Here is a 20,837-nt window from a genome sequence, read left to right as displayed (position 1 = left end):
ACCCCCTTTTCGCATCTTTCGCAAACCTTTTTCGGTAAATGAACTTAGCTGTTGCCGTTTTCGCCGCTACCGCCACTATGCTCGGTTTGATCGACTCGCGTGATGGAGGGTCGATTGTTTTCGAAAAGGTGATCTTTCAAGGTTTCGCGAGCCAGAAATTGTGGGCTGTTAAGATTTGATAGGCTGATGCCCGAGTATTTTGCAACAGGATTTGTTCAGAGTCTGATTGTTACTATCGAGGGATTGACAATTTCGATGCAAATTTATGGTTTTGTGAATACGTAAAATATTGTTTAACTCTTCAAATATAATAACGAGTAGTTTACTTTGGATATTTTGTATATGTTCGCGTATTTAATTATATTCGAAAAGTTGTACTTCATTATTGAGAATCGCGGATATGAAATTCACTAGGGAGAATCGATTTGTACTTCGATATAAAAGCTATTGGAAATTTCATACGGAATGATCTTAATCTTCATTGACGATCGGTAATTCGAAGAGAAAAGACATGGCGGCTCCGCGTTCGATTCAATAGCGGCCGACAACATTCAGCGAAACGGACTATTATTCCACGCTGGGAAACTGCGGATATAATTTCGTTCTCCAGTACGACAATGACAACATTTCATCGTGCAAAATATTCATATTCGGGCGCAATTAAATTGTTCGCAGGAAATTTCTGTCATAACATTTACACGGAGTTCACGCTAATTTATTTAATTCCCTTCGAAAGTTACAAACATATATCTGTCCTCTGATTCTACGTTTCCAATTCTGCGTGGATGTATAAAATCAATTTTTCTATTGTAAAAGAACATATACGTTACGAATGTATTTGAACAGCTGTAGAAATACTTTCTGAATATATCATGTGTATTATATATGAAACATTTTGAAATTTCATTAGCATTTCTTCTAGCTTTCGTATGCATTTTCAGATTGCTTTTGAATACCAATACGATCATAACAATCGTGTCTGATTACATCGAAATATTATACATGAAACGTACGATACACGGTGCTCAAATACTTTCATCCGCCACTTGACTGTCAACTGTCCTCACAATATCCTCAACCATCGGATGTTACTACATTTCACTCAATATCCTCGATTCGCTGTGCTCGTAAAACGAGAAACATCGGTAATCTTCGTTCGACGTTCCCTGCAGCTGGACATCCTCGCCACTATCGAACTACGTCGTACCCCGGAATAACGATGGCTGAGAATCAAACGTCACCGAATCCGTCGTCGATCCTTCGTCTCTCCATTTACGAGCCCTTATCATCCTCTTTATCACCCTTCGGACACCGCAACGCATTCTAGGTTACGCGTATACGTACGCGAAGGACAGAGTGCGTAGCACCTGGTGCTCGCGTGGAAGGTGTGGACATGTCACGGTTGGTTCGTAACGACTCTGAGTGCTGCAACCACATACATACACGTGCAAACGCACTAAGATACGGACATACACGTGCAAACATAGTGAGATAGAAACACACGTGTACAAACACATTGCAATACAGCCACGTACGTACAAATGCACTGCAATACTGACGCAGACACAAAGATAGAGGGAGAGAGAGAGAGAGAGAAAGGACGAAGCAACGAACTGGCTGCCACATGGTTTTCCACGGCGAGGAGGCGAGGGAATGTGTGGAGAACGAGAGAGGACGAGAGAAGGTAGAAGCCCCAGCTAATTAAAACCGCGGATGGTAATTAATTAAGCAGACGTCAGAGGAGATCTTAGGATTCTACGCGCGGCCAGGGGTTCTCCGAGTCCGCACAGACATCAGTGGGAAATCGAAGCTGAACAACGACCAGTGTACAGGGCAAAAACCGTTTCGCCGATCAAACGATAAATAAAACAAACGTTCGCTTGGACATCTGCAGAATGATGCTGGAATCGGTATAAATTACGAATACGATGCGATTTCATAGTTTCCCTTTCTTCCTTTTCGTGAGATGTTCCGTGAAAGATGATCGAGCATTTCCTTTTTTCAACCGGGGGTAAAATGAGGCGATCAGTGCTTCTCAAAGCAGCATGATTCGAGAGGATGATGTATAGTATTCAGGTAATTTCTTGCTACAAGGTTGCAAGGTCGCTACGGGTTTATCGATCTGTAAATACTCTCATCTTGGAATAATACGAGTTTTTGGTTTTGATTTTTAATGCTTTCCACGTTCGATGTGAAATGTTTGAGAATTTTGGCTAATTATGATATTATGAAGTTCATATCAAACCTGTAATTTGGCGGAGATGTTAACATCTTTGTTAATAGCAACATTCCAACAATGGTGTTCGAGTAGATACAGCGAGGGACGAAACACAATTGTAAGCGTATGCACGTAGAAATGTCTGAATACATATCTGTGTTCGGAAAAATAGATAGACAGAAATTGTATTTCTGAATGTCGTTTCGCGGGAGTTATGAATATCAAATCAAGAAAGCTGTTTACCAACAATAAATATTGTCTCGCTGAGAGATATTTCCTGGCAGGGACATTAAAAATTCTTCTATTAATATGGAACTAGGAACAACGTTGTTTCTTGTTACCATTGTAACATTGCTATTCTTGTTATTATCTTTGTTATTGCGCTACTTGTTAGTTGCAGTCATGAAATTCTCTTCTTCACAGACCTTCGCCTTGATCGTTTCAAAATTAACATCGCTTCAAAATTTTTTATTATTCGTTAATAGTAGATTGAGAACATCTGTGCATTTATATTTGAGAGACATTCAGATTGGATATAAGAAGCAACAGTGAAATTTTGATTTTATTCATTGACTATTATGACAACCGCTATCCACTCGTAAGTCATTGAAAGTAGAATCGATTTTAATAAACTTTTTCTAGTCTACAACAATCTAAAATTTGTATTTAAAATTGTTAAGAAATCTGGATCTAAGTATACTTTCAATCGTGACAAAAATCCAAAGATGTACAAAGAGTAGCATTCCTGAATACTCGAGTTATAATATTTCGAAGTTCAGATAAACCTCTGCTTCTATATTCCACTCTTCTATTTGCGTTTATAAATATATCAATTTGCATGAAGGATCATAGTCCAGCTATTACCGCACTTCGACCCAGGAAGTATAAAGAAAACTTAAGCATGATTTATACACATCATCACTATGACATCGAGAAGTGTATCGAATCTAATTTCAAATTGCCGTTATCTAGAACAATGTTATTAATAAACAAAACGATATTTCGAAGTTAAAACAAACCTCTACTTATAAGATCCATTCCTCTATTCGTGTTTATAAAGATATAGATTTGCATAAAAATCTGTAATCTAAAGTCAAAGTCACAAGCTATATAAAATAGATTATGCATTATGCATATATTAACTGTATCACCTTAAACATCTATCACACCTAGTTTTTTTTTTTTACTGCACTTGTTAGAAATGGAAACAGGAAAAGAAGCAAAATATTCATCTGGCAGTCATCATGCTTTGGTATTTCAATTCCCGTGAAATCGCTACAATGCAATGGCCGGAGTGGCCAACTAATCCGTGGCAATCGAAATTACAGCAATTAAGGTTATTGCTCGGAGCGACGTCGCGCAATCAGTCTTGTTCTTCGCGTTTCAATCCACTTTCTCGCTTTTCCTGATAACGCGCGAGCGCTTCTCTGGCATCTGTTACGAAATGGGAGATCAAGAGTGGCCTCGATAGCGCGATCTTGAGACCACCTCCGTGATTCAAGCGTATCGTATCTGATAAGAAACGAGGTTGGATTCTCTCTCCCTGATGCACACCCTTCGACAATTCTTCGCATTAACGTGGCCACGTCAATCTCGTATACCATTTATATGTATGGACTGCAAGTTAGTGCGAAAACCACTTTGGGAATTGATTCGTAATTTAAAGACATTGAAACGAGACTGTTTATCCATAGCATCGACGATGTTTTACGTAATTTTGGAGATAGTAATTTCTATATATTTTACGAACGACAGATATATATAGCTGAGCAAAGATTTAGAACCATTTCTCTAGTTGCATTCATGTTGAAACTGCTACTAATTTTTAATTACTTTTGCTATTAATTTAAAGTTAACGGTAAATTTTTTACTAAGGAACATTTTAAGATAGAAGGATTGTAAAGAATTACACGACCTTCGATTTTTGAGAGAATTATAGAATTTTCTACTAACTTTGTTATTAATTCGAAATTCATTTTACAGACGTCGATGATAATAATTTCCTTCTGGCCAATAAATTTTTTTTATTGAAAAGTATCACAAGATAGAGGAACTTTAGGAGCTTCATTCCAAGCTCATAAATTTACGTTTTTAGCCAGTAGTACTTGTATATATGTGCGTTTGAATGTACGAAACGACCATCTAAAATTTGGCTAGAAGCTTCTATATCATTGATCTATGTATTACATCTTTACCTCTCGCTATCGAACTACATTTGTAAAATAGCTAACAAGATCTACAACATTATCCAGAAATATATATCACTGCAATTTATCAAAAAAATATATCGAAACACAAAACGCAAGTCGACTAAGTCGAACGCTCTTTTTTTTTTATAAAAATTTATCTCATTGTTCCTATACAATGAAACCGTTCGTAACATTCGCTCGTACATTAACTGGTGCCCAGTATCATCGTCCTATAAAAGAGTGAAAAAGAGAGAGAGAAAGAGAGAGAATGGTAGATTCGTCGATGAGAACGAATCGATGTAACCGAGGCTAGCAACGTGCGGATGTAAATGAAACGGAACTTCGGAAATTTCATGAGAAAAGTTGAGCAAATTAACTTTTCGACGTCCTTCGATCCGACCAACTTTCGTCGACTGGTTTAGCCTACCTATCCGAAATGGTTCGCGATTCGTCGAAAAATAACCAGCTAGCTCCTGCTGGTCGATTTTCAAATAAGTAGGGAGACACATGCTCGTGCTATAGCTACGGGTTGAAACGTTGTGTACGCGTTAAAGAGGGTGAGGAGAAGGGTGGGCAGGGCGCATCAACGTTGCGTGTTGCATCCGTGGATAATCTCTGCTTACGCTCGAAAAGCATCTCTGCCAAGTAAACTCTGCATTCCCATTTTACGCTATGATCCATCGTTAGAAAGCAAAGACCGCGGCCGGGGAATTAGCGAAATCCTCTCGAATCAGAGTGGCCCGAGTGCTGCCTGGTCCCTTAGTGCTCCATTAGTATACATAATAAACAATAATCGTGGTACAGTTACACGGGAAATTACCGTCTCCTCTTAGCCACTGGACATATGCCGGACCGACTTCTGCCCGACCTTTGGAGCCATTCTCTTAACCCCGGGGGAATGTCTAAAAGCCAACACGTTCTTATTAGCCTTCTTTCTTTTGCCTAAACTAGATATCCTCATCGTCCAAGAACCTGGAAGCTCTTTTGCATTCTTGTCGCGAGCTGGCGATCGGTGAATGTGTTCTTTATAATGGGACCAGTACGAGCTTGATTTCCAGTCGAAATCGTACTATGGAACCATTATGGTACTCTTTTAACGTTGCAAATATTAAGATTCTGTGACGTAGTAAGGTATTTCAGTTACCTACGCTTCGAAATGTTAATATTCAATCTTGAACTTTGCACAGAATAATTAAACTTATTGTAAATTATTAGACATCGTTAGTCTCTGCTATATTAACGAAGTGTAGCGGCACTCGACAGCAAACCTTCCAACGGTTTCTGTCCCATGGCTTGCTACACAAAGACCCTATCCTTCCGACAAGATGATTGCCAGATGGCGAAACATTTTCATAGCATACTTTCAACTAGCTTAAGGACCCTTCTAAGGATTCTAGCTAAGGTCCTTGAAACGAACAAATAGATTTTGTCGTATTATTCCCTAAATTTATTACCTACTACGAAAAAATGCAGGAAATCTGGTTTTTCTCACATACGATGCTTCCCGCTAGCAACTTTCTCTCGTGGACGGTTAGCATCTTTCCTCAACTACCAACGTAGAGATTAACCAATTAACAACGACGTTTGCCATATTAAAACCTGTTTAAACCTATGGGATCCAACTATAGGAAACAGCGAGTAATTCCACATAGAAATTCTTCAACGATTTCAATAAAAAACTCTAAGATCCTTAATAGATGCACCCTGGTATGTTACCAACGAAACAATACATCGCGACCTTAAGATACCTACAGTTAAAGAAGAAATATTCAAATTCAATAATAGATATAACATAAGAATTAACAACCACCGAAACCCACTAGTTACGTGACACGACGGATCAGATCCGCAGGCTAAAAAGGCATTACCCTCTAGATTTAAACAGCTAGAATCAAACATACGATAATCATTTATTATTCATGTTATAGTACCACGCCAGAATAATTTACTTATAATTCTCAATGGGAATTGATTGTAAGCTACTTGCAAATAAAAAAAAAAAAAAAAAATAACGACGTCCATTTCTCTCACTTTTCTCACGAAGGCTTTCCTTAACGAATCCGATGATCTCGTATCCTTAGACATACCCCATCATAGTTTTCCTCTGGAGCATCATCGTCCTAACTTGTACCACACACTCTGCTCAATCGCTATCGTAACACACCGTCTAGAAGTCGAGTTGTAACCCGAAGTGCGAACCGCTAAGTGTAATCGCGAGCTCTACGTAAAGTGTACACAGCGAGTATTGTTAATAAATATACCGTTAATTATACTCGAGTGTTTCTTCAGCTCCTATCACGACCTATACACATCAGAAGGAATGAGAGAACTTCTGTGTATTTTAGGTCCAGTATATGCTAGATAGAGCAGAATTATTGTATATTCTAAGAACTAATAAAACAAACGACAAAATAATTTCCAGAAAGAAAAAGCTACACAAGGTAATCAATTAGAATAGAAGTTGTACAAACTGTCCTTTCGATGAGTTGAATCCTTTTGATGATTAAAATCCTCGTAAAGCTGTCGATGTGCACGATACGTTTTACCGTTTATCAGGCCACTGATAACGAATTAAATAGGCTGTTCACAAACGTAGATCATTAAGAATGCTTAAAAATTGTCCGTAAGCAAATTTGGTGATTCACAAGACAGATTAACCTAACAGTAAACTTATCTCAATGTACTTTGTTGGTGACTTGTCTGTACAATCTTGCAGAAGAGAAGAATAAATATTTATACCAGTACGTAGATTTACTAGTATTTAGAGAGATCGTAATTGTACAAGTATCGTCAACCATTAACCATACTTTTGTTCATCGGATATTGCGACAAAATAAACACTTTCCTGTAACGCGTCGATTTGAAGAAGTCACTTTGTCAGAGTTCCTGGAAGTCTTCGTTACAATCGGAGAAAAAGACGGAGAAGCTGTGTCAACGTTGCGCGTTAGCTTGTTTAGCTAGCTAGCTGGAGAAGTCGATCGACGAGATAGAAAATACACTGCGCATTATCCAGCGACGAACCTAATCGAGTAGTAGACCGACTCATTCTGATGCACAGGCCACCTGTCGTATAGGTGGCCGGTGTTGGATCTCAATCCGGTCACCCTGTAGACCGTGGCTCCGGGATAAAGTATGGTAACAGAACACCTAAGTAAGAGGTTCGCCGTGTACGAAGCACAGTGTATACGGCGCTCTCTCTTTCTTCGTGTGTAGTCAAGAGGTATATTAGCGTGTGTTGTTTGTACGACGATGAACGTAAAGACGAGAGAGACTCGACGAGGTCCGTGGTCGGATAGAGAACAGGGACGAGAGAGGGATTGAAAAGGAAAGAGAGAAAGATAGGAAACAACCGAGAAAATAAATGAGAAAGAGAAAGAAGAAAAGAGAAGAAGCAAGAGAGAGATGAAAGGTATGAGGGGACGGTCGTTGAAATGGAGAGGAGAAAGGAAGAGAACGTAGAGGGTGGTGGTGTGCGAAAGAGAGAGAAAGGAAGATGCATAATAGACAGAGAGAAAGCGCAGGCGCACGTGAGTATGTTACGGGGATGGCCAGAGGGCAGCTAACGTTTATAATATTAACGCTAATGGACTACCTTATACCTTATATACCATCCGACCCCTCACCAGCCTCCCTTCCCCTTCTCCACGTCTCCAGACACCCTTCTCAGCTCTCGCCAAAGTACGGGATAATATTCATGGATGTATTCGAGCTAATGCTCCAAGGCGTCCCGGAGAAAAGGGAGGAGAGTGCACCAGTGGCTCGTGTCAGATAGAGAAACAACGCGAGATGGTAGTTGTTGGTGCGTTCGAACGAGTGTGAAAGTAACGCGAACATAGACTTCACAGAACCGATATACGCTTCTTTAAAATTGCCTCCTAAATCGGGACAGGTTTTCTCTCCGCACTTGAAATATTCTTCTCGGCATTATACAAGCGAGCAGAGCAGCCAGAAGATCGCTAATGCTCGGCTCCTTTTTCTTTTTTTTTCCGCGTCAGGCTTCGATCAATTATTATCTGTCAGGCTGAATTGGAAAGCTTCGAAAATAATTTCCCGATCGTGACACTTTTATGGTCGTATTACCCATCGAGTATTCCTTCTTCCATCACCTTCGTTCGCGCTCCTTTTCTTCCCTCCGTTCTTTCAAGCTAATTGGAAACGACGCGACACGCGTCGTCTCGCGAACCCAGCCGCGCTCCGACCAATCCGATAAATCTCGCGTCGCGCCCCTATTAACGTGGTAATTCGTAAATGGCGCGTCTGAAACGCAAGAAATAATAAAAGCCCCCGTCGCGTCGGGCGCGCGCGGCCGCTCTCCGCCGCCCGCCGGATCCACTCTCCTCATCAATATACGGCAGAGTAATATTCATAATGTAATGGAAGCGGCGTAATGTAAGCTAATGCATCCTGCAATTTCTTGAAAGCATTCGAATAATTCAGCCCGGCCGCCAGTGTATTCCTAATATACTTAAAAATTTCTGCCAAGTATCGAACGGGAATAATCGACGGCAGGACGCCTTTATGAGATTGAAAACGCGTTCGAGTAACTGCACCACATACCCCCCAGCATAGACACACAGGCTCCGGATATCTTATTTCAAAGCGAGATTTTCAATCGTCCAGGCTCTAGCTGTATTACGTAACCGACCAAAGGAAACTATGCGAGCATCCGCGTGCGTGAACTCCGTGGAAGGGTTTAAGCTTCCCCCCTGGGAAAAAACCAATATTCTTCTTTTTCGTGCTTTTGATAGGGAACCACCCTTTTGTTTTATCGTTATTTCAAAGTTGCGCGAAGATCGACGATTTGTTGTTTGCGGAAGTTACTCCTCGGTATTATCGAGCAGTTAGTCAGTCAAGATTCGACCCTGGTTGACTAACAGGAGGGTTAAGTTGTCGAGCTTAAAATTAGAAAAGGCAGTTACACAAGAACGTTTCTTGACTCGTTGGCTACGTTCTGTTGGTCATTATAATATAAAAAATATGTTCTAGAGCTGCAAAGTACAAACAAACAAAGTGCAAACAAATGAAATATTGGTGTGCATGATTTTTCGTTTCAATTTCATGTCAAATACCTTCATAGAACGTTAAAACTCTCGTTTCGTTCGCTAAGTGAGAATAAAACTGAGATACCACAAACTCGAGAATCACACGCTAGGATAGAGTAGGCTTGAGAACGAAATTTTCTTATAAAAAATCGATATTTTCTCTTTACATAACAACGTCCACTTTGGAAATTATCTGTGAATCGGAATTAGCCACCAACTTTCGCCATTTATTTCTTTATCAATATTGAACTTAAGATAAATGCTATCGTGATCAACAGACTAGTAATTAAAATATGACGGATATTACTATCATCGCGAAGGAGGATTTATTCGGTGGCGAGGTAATAGATAAACGTTGTTAGATAAAACAGTCTATACAAATAGGAGGAACGTCGACATCGTCCATTATCGAACGTTCCTCGGCGTCGACGTTTTCCAAAACGTCTCTTCTCGACGATTCATTAAAAATAATGGATATTCATTAAAAATAATGAAACTCCGAATGCGAAATACTGGCTCGATTATTTGTTCGAATCGCACTTAACGCCGTTAAAAGGTTTCGTTATTTTTTCCTCCTACTCTTCGCTTTACTCTTAGCTTTCTTTTTTTCTCCTAACGAAATTCTTCGCGAATCGATCTCTATCCACACTCCTGGTCTGACTTAGCGCGTACACGTGCGCACAGATTGAAAATTATATTTCTGTCACGGTCGGTGAGTCGCGCTAAACGAAGCAATTCATTTGCGCCCGCCGTAAGTTCGATTCGTTAAATCTGTATCCGAGAGCGAAATTTCGTTTTAATTATCGAAATGAACGAACAGACGGATTGGGAGGGTTTCGAGGGACCGACACGGAACGGTTCGAAAGGAAAAATATCGTCGGATAATTGGATCGTTAAGGACCGAATTTCTCCGCCTTCGCGTTACGACTTTTCAGCTATATCAGGGTATACCTGATAAATTCTATCTTTATCCTGGAAGAATAAAAGTGGCGCATAAACAAGACAGTGATACGTAATTTTCATTGAAAAACCTTTATTTTTCAAATTAAGATGAGAGAATTTGTTCGCTAAAAGCCGATAAAACGTGTTTCATAGCGAGCTTGTCTCTCGTGAGGATCGACCTTTTCGACGTTGAAACTATTTATTCTGCTACCTGGATTAATTTCGTTAAGAGAAATCGTTCCATTCCCCCTTACACTGCTCGACGGTCTATACTGAATAAATTTTTCATTAGCGATTATTAAATCCGCCAAGGAATTTCATTTATCACTCATTCCTCTGTGAAACATTCAATTGGCTTAATGTCAACAAAACATATATTGAAAATACCTTGAGAAAACTATTCAGCGTCCAGCGACGTTGCATTTCACGTGTTTCGCGAATTCATTTTGCGACCGCGATCCCACGCACTCTCTTTGTCCCTGTAATGAAAATTTACGGGTACTTCAGCTATTTCCTAATTACGACGCTTCCAATAACGTATATCGAGCAGCGGATTCGTTACTGTTTGCCCGTGTTTCACGATTGCCGGATCTGTTTCTCGATTGGATCGGTTTCCATTGCAGTGGCCTTGTTAGACGTTTAATATCGTGAGCCCTGAACTATTGTACCTAGGTTATAAAGAATACCAGCGATTTCTAATAGAAGCGAGGAAAATTAATTTTCACAAATGCTCCATGTGTATTTGCGTGAAATCTCTTAATAATAATAATCTCTGAACAAAGTCGAATAAAATTTCCAAATAGAAACTATCGTGATGTCGCTATCATCATTCGTCTTTCTTCTCTTAAAGGGAACCGCCTTTACAGATAAAACTTAAAAAATCTTCGGAAGAGTACGGGAGAAAAAAGATTGTCTTGCAAGTCACTGATTTAACTCTCAAAGCGTGGAGTTGCCTCGCTTCAACTCTAAACTCGTTTCGTTTTGCATCTCGCCAGCGTAATTAATTGAATCTTAACGAAATACAACTTCGGATAAAAAAGAAGGAAAAGGAAAAAGAAATAGTAATCTCGAAGGTGGAGAATATATTACGACGGTAGAGGGGTTGGAAACGATAAAAACAAGTTCACTATCGTATACGAAGAATTACATCGCGCTACCGAACGACCTGCGACGAACATAAACCAGACGATTCTCAACTCTTTCCAACACCGTGCAATTTCAACGGAACCCAATTTCAATATTACAAACGCGAATCGATTACTCCTGTCGCTTTTCTACTCACGTCGCAACGAACCCATCCCGAAGACATACACTTAACTTTTAATCACTATCATATAACTAATTAGCCCCGGTTGGCCAGAAGGGGGTTTTGTATATTAATTTAATTTTCAATCTCACGGGGTAATTCTTGGCGCAACGTTAGTTTTAATCAACCCTTCGCCCCTCGCCCCTCGCACCCCCAAAGCACGCAGCCCGTTTCCACGCGAAGAGGACACGAGGGTAGAGGGGGGTACGGGTTATAGACACGGATAGGAGGAGAGCAGAAGAGAGGGGTGGCATGGAAAGGGGTAGAAGGCAGAATGGAGTACACCTACTCAGCTAATAAAAACCGGCAATAAAAACCACCCCTTAGGACCGACGGCTCTCTCGCGCTTTTCACCCCCTTTCTCTCCCTCTTCGCCGCTACTCTTCTGGCCCCCATCCTTTCCCTTCCAACCTCCGTAACCCTCGCGTCCCTCTCTGCTCCTCCACCACTCCACCTTTCTGTCTTTCTCTCCTTCGCCCCCTGTTCCTCTGTCTCCCGCCACAGCAGGTTTATTCACCTGGCCGGGATTAACTTTAATCAAGTATTTACATTTTAATTCGCTGCCATGTACACTCAACCGACCTACAGGTCCTTTACGATAACATCGTCGTTTAATTGCAAACTGCCACTTTCGTACGACAAGACGTCTGCTCTAGCCCGCGTCCAGTCTCGGAGAGAGGAGCACGAAGAAAGGAAAAGACAGCACTATATGCGGGATAATAAGTCGAAGTAGGCGAAACGTGACAGCTGAGACGCTATCGAGAAAAAAGTATGTCTGGCCCGCGGAGCTAAACATTGTAAAAGTCGGTCGTTGTAAATCGAGTCTGGAAAATTGATATTTGACGATCATCGTCGTCATCGCCGTTGTATGGATGATAGTTCGAAGTCTTTGCGTGCGAGAGTCAGTGGAACTGGACGGTTATTGCGTTTCTATGTTCCGTACCGGATACATAGATATTGTTTTATTGTATCTTTCTTTTGTGTCGTTTTAAACGCGACATTTAAATGTACCAAGCTTTTCACACATTATCGAATCGCGGTGATAATCGAGCCTAATCTGACGCAGCGCGAGGCTGCAGCTTATCTTGCGTGACAGCTGTTCTACGTCGCGCGATACGTTTCTAATTGAACTTAATTGGATCCTTTGTTGAATTTCATTTGACGCGAACTCGTCCCACCGCGCGGCAGATGCGCTACGAAATCGAATCGTTGCGCGACTAAAATTAAAAAGCTACTCGCCGTTGTAGCAAACAGCTACTCCATTCCATGACAATTCGTTTCGATACTAAATTACAAATTCTCAAAATTTTACTGTCCATACGTAATAAATTATTAACGCGCAACCTAGTAGACATTTTTATATGTTTTTTTAACGGTCTTTTAAATACAGAAGATATTACAAAATTGTATTTTCAACATAGTTACGTCAAAACTTATATCTATGCGAGAATTTTAGACATTAGACCATTAAATACAAAAGTATTAATAACGTTACATATTAAATATTCAAATTTTTGAATATTCTTATAAACTTACGAGTAGTCTCTCGGAGATAATTTTGACGAATATTCGATAAAGATGAAAACAACGCGCAAAACCTAAAATCTCAGCTGTAACTAAACACGGAGTACTGTCGATATTTCTCTAACGAAAGAAAAACGAAAGATGTTAAAGGACAATAGCCCTCGTTTTTGGGGTGCAGCAGGTACCTGAAACTATTCATGCGCCCAAAGTATTTGGGTCGACCGTTTGACAGGTTGTAGGGGGCTGGTTATGGGTTCCAGGGTGGTCAAGGACCCAAATTTATTATTTTACGATGCTCTCTCCTGCCTACCTGCCTGCCTGACGACTATTTTCGCGCCTTTTCCCCCGACCTCCCCAATTCCGCACGGTACATTTTTACGATCTCATTCAGGTGTCAAACTTTCCAATTAACGAACACGCTACGGGGAACAATGAGTCGGCAGATCCGAGTTTTTGCACGTTCACGATCGTTCTGGCTTGAACGGACGGAAACAGATCCTAAAGTTGTTTTTTCGCGGCCCGGTTCCTGCCTGAATCCTGTTCTCCCGATCGGACCGTTCAACCCGTTTTTGAATAATAACGAGAGAACCTGTTATACTTTTTGGAACAATGATTGTCATATACAGACACAGTTAATTGAATTTATTAGCAACAGTACGAAGGAATGTCGGTATAATAACATTTAATTGGAAATTTTGAGAACGAATCACGCTGGGTCGATAAATTCTATTCACTTTTTATTCAGTTTTTAAACTTTACAGACGTCCAACTACAGTCAAGTAGTCTCTTAAATCATTTGATAACTTTATTTATTAACCCACTGCGTTATATGGATTAACGTAATAGTTAAAGTTCGATTTCATTATCGCAAATAGCTTCAATAATTCTCTATTTACGACAATCGAATTGCCCTAAATTTGTGCACGAACTGTAGCACGAAACAACGCAACTCGCAGTTGGCAAACCCGAAATAACATCCACGATGATATTATAAGCGTGGAAATACTTTATAACCGTCTTGCATTTACGCCAGAGTAAATTATGTTATCGATAGTATGTACGTCGCGATAATGGCAACTCGTCTAAAACACTCTTTCTCAACTAGTTGCACCGAATCATTTTCAGATATAGTTATTACCAAGCTAGCTACGATATACCTACATCTGTAATAACGGAACAATCTTTCTTTCAAAATACATTTTCTAGTGGATGTAATATTCGAGTAGCACTGGATATCGATCTTTGTCTTAAATTCTTTATCTTTATTTAACTCTTATTCTTTATTTAAATTGTCTATCAAAGTTGATTTCAAACAAGTAAAATGTACCATAGCTCCTAAACGAAGATGTACTTTTTGACGCATCTTCGTTCCATTTACTACAGTGAGTAGCACACTATATAGCGAATAATCCTTCGTAACGTATCCTACAAACGATGATTTTAGAACGTAGCAACAGCATGGTTACAATCGGTGTTACAAAATAAAAGTCAATTTTTCTTCCATTCGATTCAGCTGATTTCCTACACCGAACCTTCTTTCGTCTTTCCTTACCTCGAAAATACCTCGTTCGTCCTATATTCTGCATAGATGCCTGGCCAGTGCTATTCTGCGGGTCGCGCGATCGTTGAAACGAGAATACAAACGACGCGAAGGAACGCGAAAAATAAAGGTCGGCATTAACCGGTCCCGAGTCTCGATAAAGCAACGATTCTTTCTGCAGTTTAACTCCTTGGCCATCGCGTATTCTCTCTCCTTTGCTTTCCGTGTTACTTTCCAGAGATTAATGGCGCGCCAGATAGAAGCAATTTCGGGACTTCGCTGACAAACAGAGGCCCCGCGCGAATTTTCTGGCGATTTCGCTGGAGCACGAGGCTTTGCTGTAAATGGTTGAGCGACGCCCCGAAAAAACGCCGACAACCACGGAGAAACGATCGAATCGGTTCGTGCGCTACGTGTGTGGCGAAAAGGATCTGGACTGCTGGCCAGTCCAGAAATCGTAAGCTCGCCACGCTCGATAAGGAGCCAATTACATTTTAGCCGATGCTATCTGTTCGCCAGCAGGCGCGATAGCGGCGGCAAACTAATTGGCCGCGCCAGAAAGGAGATACACCGGCGATAGCCGCGTGAATTACAGAAAAGAAGATAGATAGAGAGAGAAAACAAGGGCGAACTTTAGGGTAGGACACCCCTGGTGCCATACACGGGCAACCTAGTAAGAGGTTAGGTTGGACGATTTGCAGCGTAGAAATCTCGAATATAAGCGTCCCTCTTTCTTCCTCTTCCTTCTCCCTTCGCTTTTTTTCTCTCTTGCTCTGTCGTTCATTGTCCTATCTCCGACGCGCATATAATCGCCGCGGCGAAAGAAAGCCTCGAACGCAATTTCAAAGTTCGAGGCTCGTTTGGCGGCCTGCCAGCGCTCACGTAACTAACTACTTGTTTTGCCAAGCGTGTGCACACCCTCCCCGCGGCGAGCTAGGCCGCCACCGCCACCGCCACCGCCGCCGCCACCGCCATCGCAACCGCCACATCAGCCGCCGCCACCGCCGCAGCCGCCGGCTGATCCCGTCGATTTTCGAAAAAGGTTAACACCTCGACTAGCGCGGATCAGCATTCGACCACGTGGCGACGGACGCGCCTGCGTGCCCCAGCCAGCCTCGAGACCTTACACGGAAATTTCTTCTCTCAGTCTTCCCGTGCCCACCAGTTGGCACGATACCCTCGCGACTCATTGGTAAAATATTATATAGCGTTCAAGCAAGCTTTTGTACTAAGAATTCGCTTTTCGGTATGTTTTACGTACGATGAGAAACATGACGTGAACCACCGCGACTCAGACCTAAACTCACAATCAGACCGCAAGCTCGCGAGTACTACGTTCACCTGACACCTACAGCCTCGACACATTTGACAAGACACCCGAACGATTGTAAATCGTGTAGTGAGATTTAATTAAACAGATGTAGTGCTTCACTCGAATTTGTCGAATACAAGGGCTTTCGGACGTTATCTGCGATCTACGATATCGATTTCTTCGACAGATAGCAGGCGGTCACGATAAGACGCGCGAGGATCAAAGTAGATACAGAGCCTGACGGACTTACGTGAATTTTGATCGCCCGTGGCAAAGGTGCGGGAATATCTTACCTCGATCCACGGCATGCGTAGGCTGTGTTCTTGGTCGACGGTAATATTCCCTCGAGCCGCTGGCCGCCGAACAGACAACAAACAAATACACTTTTTGCACAATGTAGTAGATCGACGAACGACACTTGTCTAACGACACGATTATTATTATATTTCTTTTCGTCGTGTGAACACGATGCTTGTTGTTGCCGGTCGATCCGACGGTTCACAGAAAGATTATACGAAAAGGTACGACATTCGTGGAAACTACGAACTATGAGAGGTCCGTATGGAGCTACGGACAGGTGTCAACGCACCGGTCCTGCGAATCCTTCCCAGTGTCACGGTGCCTGCAACGAGTATGACCTGTCACTCTGTCGAAAACCTTGGAATCGAGAAAACGAAGCTTTCGTTCGAAAGCCCGCGTCTTGCACGCTCGACTATTGATCTTAAGCTTCGCTTCGTATCGCGAATCCCGCACCTAACGACTCTCGTAACGCACCGACCACGATGCACCTCTCCCGGCTGTAGTTCAGTCCACTCGATCATCGACGACGATGCTCCCTTCTACGAACGACAATATCTTCCCGGTCATCCAAGATACGTAGTCCAGGTGATTAGCGTGGACACAGCGAGCACAGTTGCGTTGCGGTGTTCCGCATCAGTTCTCCGCTTGTTCCTCGGTAGGAGAAAATCGGAACTCGACGAGGTAACACGATGCAACCGCGACTCGACTCGCGATATCGGCCGATAGACGAGAAGAAGCAGCGAATCTCGCGTAACTGTTCGCTCGAATCGCGAAATACACCGCTGTCAAACATGAGATATGGGACCGGTGTGTGAAGATCGAGTCGAACGCGAAAGCACACCGCGCGACACGTAGAACATGTACGAGCCACGACACGAACCGTACAGCACGACGGCGGACGAGCGAGTGGGGCTTTCGAGCTTTCCCCCACTCCGGCTCGGGCCGTGCAGAGGGCCAGAGTGAGCGCGCCTGGCGCCCGAGCGGATAGGCTGCAACTGAGGGGATAGCGGGGTGACTGGTGGGGGGAGCGGGGAGCGCCGCGGTGGGCGCGCGGTGGGGATAGGAACTCGGCGAGGTGGGGACGAGGAAGAGAGAAGCGCGAGAGGGATGGCGCACGATGCTAGGGGAACGGGGTGAGCGCGGTGGGGGAAGGATAGATGGACGTCAGGGGCGTGAGTGAAGGAGGGGCATCGATATCTCCCCTCTTTCGCCCTACCCCGGTGTACAGAGAGCGCAGTCCGCACTCCACGCGACTTTACGAGTGAAACATTTCGCGGGTTTCGCGGACGCTGGGCGTGGGATGGGGTTCCGGCTGTCGGAGGGGGAATGGAAGGGAAACGTAGTGAGGGAAGACAACAGTATTCCCGTTAATTGAACGACTCTCGTAGAGAACGAGAGGGGTGGCGGCAAGATGAGGAGGCCAGCGACGGAGGGGGAGGATTACTCGCAGTAATTACTTATTTTTATTACGCTCCGCCTCTCTGCCTTCCCCCCACCTACCTTGGGTCTCACTCTGTGTTCGTGTTTCACGACGACGAGAGGACGATGACGACGACGACGACGACGACGACGACGGCGATGAGGAGGCAGAGGTGGAGGACGAGAACGACGATGACGACGAGGATGGTTCGTTTGCCATTCACCGTTCTTGGTCAGCGTTATTAAGTCCACTTTTTTGCGTATTACAATCTGCAATAGGTTTATCTCGGCCGAAGTACGTTGTAGTAAACTCGTAGCGATCGTTCATCAGCTTACTTTGTGCTTGCAACACGGCTATCTTGATTACGTGTTACGTTGTTATAGGATCAGATATACAGAGATCGAGGTTGTCACGTGAGAAACCGTGAAAAACCAACGAAACTGCGAGCATTTCGGATATCGGTCCGTCCGTCCCTGTGTTTCAACTATGAATTCCTGAAGGTCCCGGACAATGGTTGCCGCGGTAACCGTGGAAGTGAAAGAACACTTTCAGCTAATTGAACGACCACGGTCCTCGGGAATCCGGAATGGTGGCCGATTACTCCGAGTAATTACTTATTTTTATTACTTTCAGCCTCTTTGCCCCTCCCATGGGCTGCGTAACGTCACTTATCGCTGGCCAACCACGAGTGCCGTTCTCTGTGGACCACCATATTTCGTTGCACATATCTCTTGATACGTATCGCGTCTTTTAGTACCGCTCCGAACCACGGATTCCATAACATCTCGTCTAATTAACATCAATGAGCAAATGTATCGTCCCATTGCTTTTGTTTCTAGTCGTCGTTTGAATCTTCGATGTACAATAGATCTTACTATGGGTAAACAATCTGTTTCTATTAAAGCTTAGTTCGAATTAGAGAACGATCTCGATTTTCTTAAAATTTATGCGAATTCCAATTATATCGGTTCGTACTTTATAAATCTGTATTTGTGGGCTAAAACGATGGTCGCAGGCAAACTTCGTAAACCCCACTGGACGATAACTAGATGGAACAATATGTACAACAAAACTTCTCAAGCGAAGGAAAAAGACCATCATGAAAATTCATTTGGGATAGAGTGTGGGGTCTATGATTCGCATGTATCTCCACACGAATCAGCTCTCGATTCTTCAATCAAGTGGAACAGCATTCTTCCATCGGCAATGAACGTGTGTTTCGTGGAACGTCGTCGTCCACCAGCTTTTACCTAATCCAATTGCTAAGCAGCCTCTTTTTGCCATGCTGCACAGTTCACTCGACCGACGTTCTACCGAAAACAAGCGCGCGATCAACGCGTATTCACAGTGTATCTGGAGGACTCGCAGCCTCAAACACTCTCGATTTACCTGAAACGATCGGCGCGAGAATCGTTCGCGAATTCAACGCGCGCGTGTCCACGCGAAACTGTTGGCGAGTCGCGTCCAGAATGAAAACTAGGAGTCGAATCTCTTAGTGGCTGGAACGGGCCGTGTCTAGTGGCACACGCGTCTATTTATATTCATCCGTGAAACGGCATAGCTTCAGCGATTACGCTAAAACTCGGGAGAGAGTACAGTTGCGGCTGCGGAAAACACGAGTTACGCGCATAAATAGCGCGGCGCGTGCTCCGGAAAAATTATACGACACTTTCAAGTGCTTCCCTTAAGGCGGGATAAAATGATTACTCCGTTTACCGGTCAGACTCCCCTTCTTTCCACTTTCTACCACTTCCTCTTCCCCTCGACTTCTTTTTCTTTTCTTTTGTCTTTCTTTTCTCTCTTGGACGAAGATTTTCTTCGTTGATACGCTCGTTTCTACCCGCTCGAAGGAAATAATAGTAAAATAACGGACGAAGGAAATGCCACGCGATTAACACGACCGCTGACTGTGTCTTGAAAAGATCTCGTCTTTCTCGCGTTGATGAAAGAGAAGCCGCGTCGTCTTCATTTTCGTACGCAACTCGTAGGGAACTCATTAAGTTCCAATTTTAATTGCTGTCCGGCTGCTTTTATACTCTTAGCGCAAGCTCACACACGTTTGTTTGCATAACGTTCGAGAATTCGTTTTCGCGTCTGGATGCGAGCTACACTTGGCTATCCTCGTTCCTTCGGTCGAAAACGATCGAACATCCAATTAAGCTCTCCGTTTGTACTTTGTCGATGGTAATCGGTTAATCGAAACTTGCAATCGGCCAGGACGATTAATTGAAAGCCGACGTAGAGCTAATGACTTTCGTCATCGTCGCGTCATCTTCGATCGAAGCGAGAGCAAGCGCTAGAAGAAGGGAAGCAACGAGGATGGAAAGTCTTACTGTTTCTGCTGAACAGTGGCTCGATCCACCTCCAGGTTCGTGTTATTTCTATTTGTTCTACGGTTGGAACTCGATTTACTTCCACTTTCCAGTCATTCCTGGAATCTATCTACAACCTCTTTGCTTGATTGTAACATCGCTGTAGATTCTACTATGTGAATGTAGAATATTCGTTCCAGATCGTGTTCTGGTATTAAAAATACGAACAAATCTTTCTTCGTCGTTTTACATTATTATTATAAAATATGTGGATCTTAAGCAACTAATTTATACTATAGTGATATAAGCTAGTCTTAAAACAGTACGAAAAATATATACCTACAGTAGCTCACAAAAGTATTTGAACACTTTTGCGAAAAAATCTTCGAATATATTATGCGTTGTATAAAATATAACATTAAAAACTCAGAATCGAAACTTTCAATAAATCTATTCGATTTGCCATTTTGCCTTATGAAACCTTCTTACAGAAAGTTCCTCGATTATTCAACAATTGCTTATCTTCGTTAAACAAGAACCAAGAAAGATATACGTGTATGAATCACGCTAAATGATGAAACAATTTACATAAATTCTTCTAAATTTGAATATAAATAAAATTCAATCACCATTAAAATAGATACTGTAGGATCTTTACTACAATTAGTTTATTTACAATAAATGGGTTAAACAGATGTTGATTAAATAAGAAACGATGGTTGTTTAACGTGA

The 20,837-nt window shown here is 42.5% G+C and overlaps 1 protein-coding gene across 5 annotated transcripts in view; it reads right to left on the bottom strand.

Annotated features, from left to right (window-relative positions):
* The window catches only part of LOC126871382 (LIM/homeobox protein Lhx9), a 416,377-nt gene that overhangs the window by 152,927 nt on the left and 242,613 nt on the right, over window positions 1-20,837 (bottom strand). The window contains exons 1-2 of one of the 5 annotated variants that reach the window (XM_050630131.1): window positions 16,827-17,324; window positions 16,367-16,695 (exon numbers count right to left, since the gene is read on the bottom strand). The exons of 3 other annotated variants lie outside the window; for them this stretch is intronic. The gene's annotated coding sequence lies outside the window, so the exon portion shown is untranslated. Of the gene's footprint in view, window positions 1-16,366; window positions 17,325-20,837 lie in introns of those variants that run through there. One more of the 5 variants, XM_050630129.1, reaches the window with a different exon arrangement.

This window comes from Bombus huntii, chromosome 11 (assembly GCF_024542735.1).
Source record: "Bombus huntii isolate Logan2020A chromosome 11, iyBomHunt1.1, whole genome shotgun sequence".
Taxonomy (NCBI): Eukaryota; Metazoa; Arthropoda; class Insecta; order Hymenoptera; family Apidae; genus Bombus; species Bombus huntii.
Note: the sequence above shows the minus strand (reverse complement) of the source record. Positions and strands in the feature narration are given on the sequence as shown.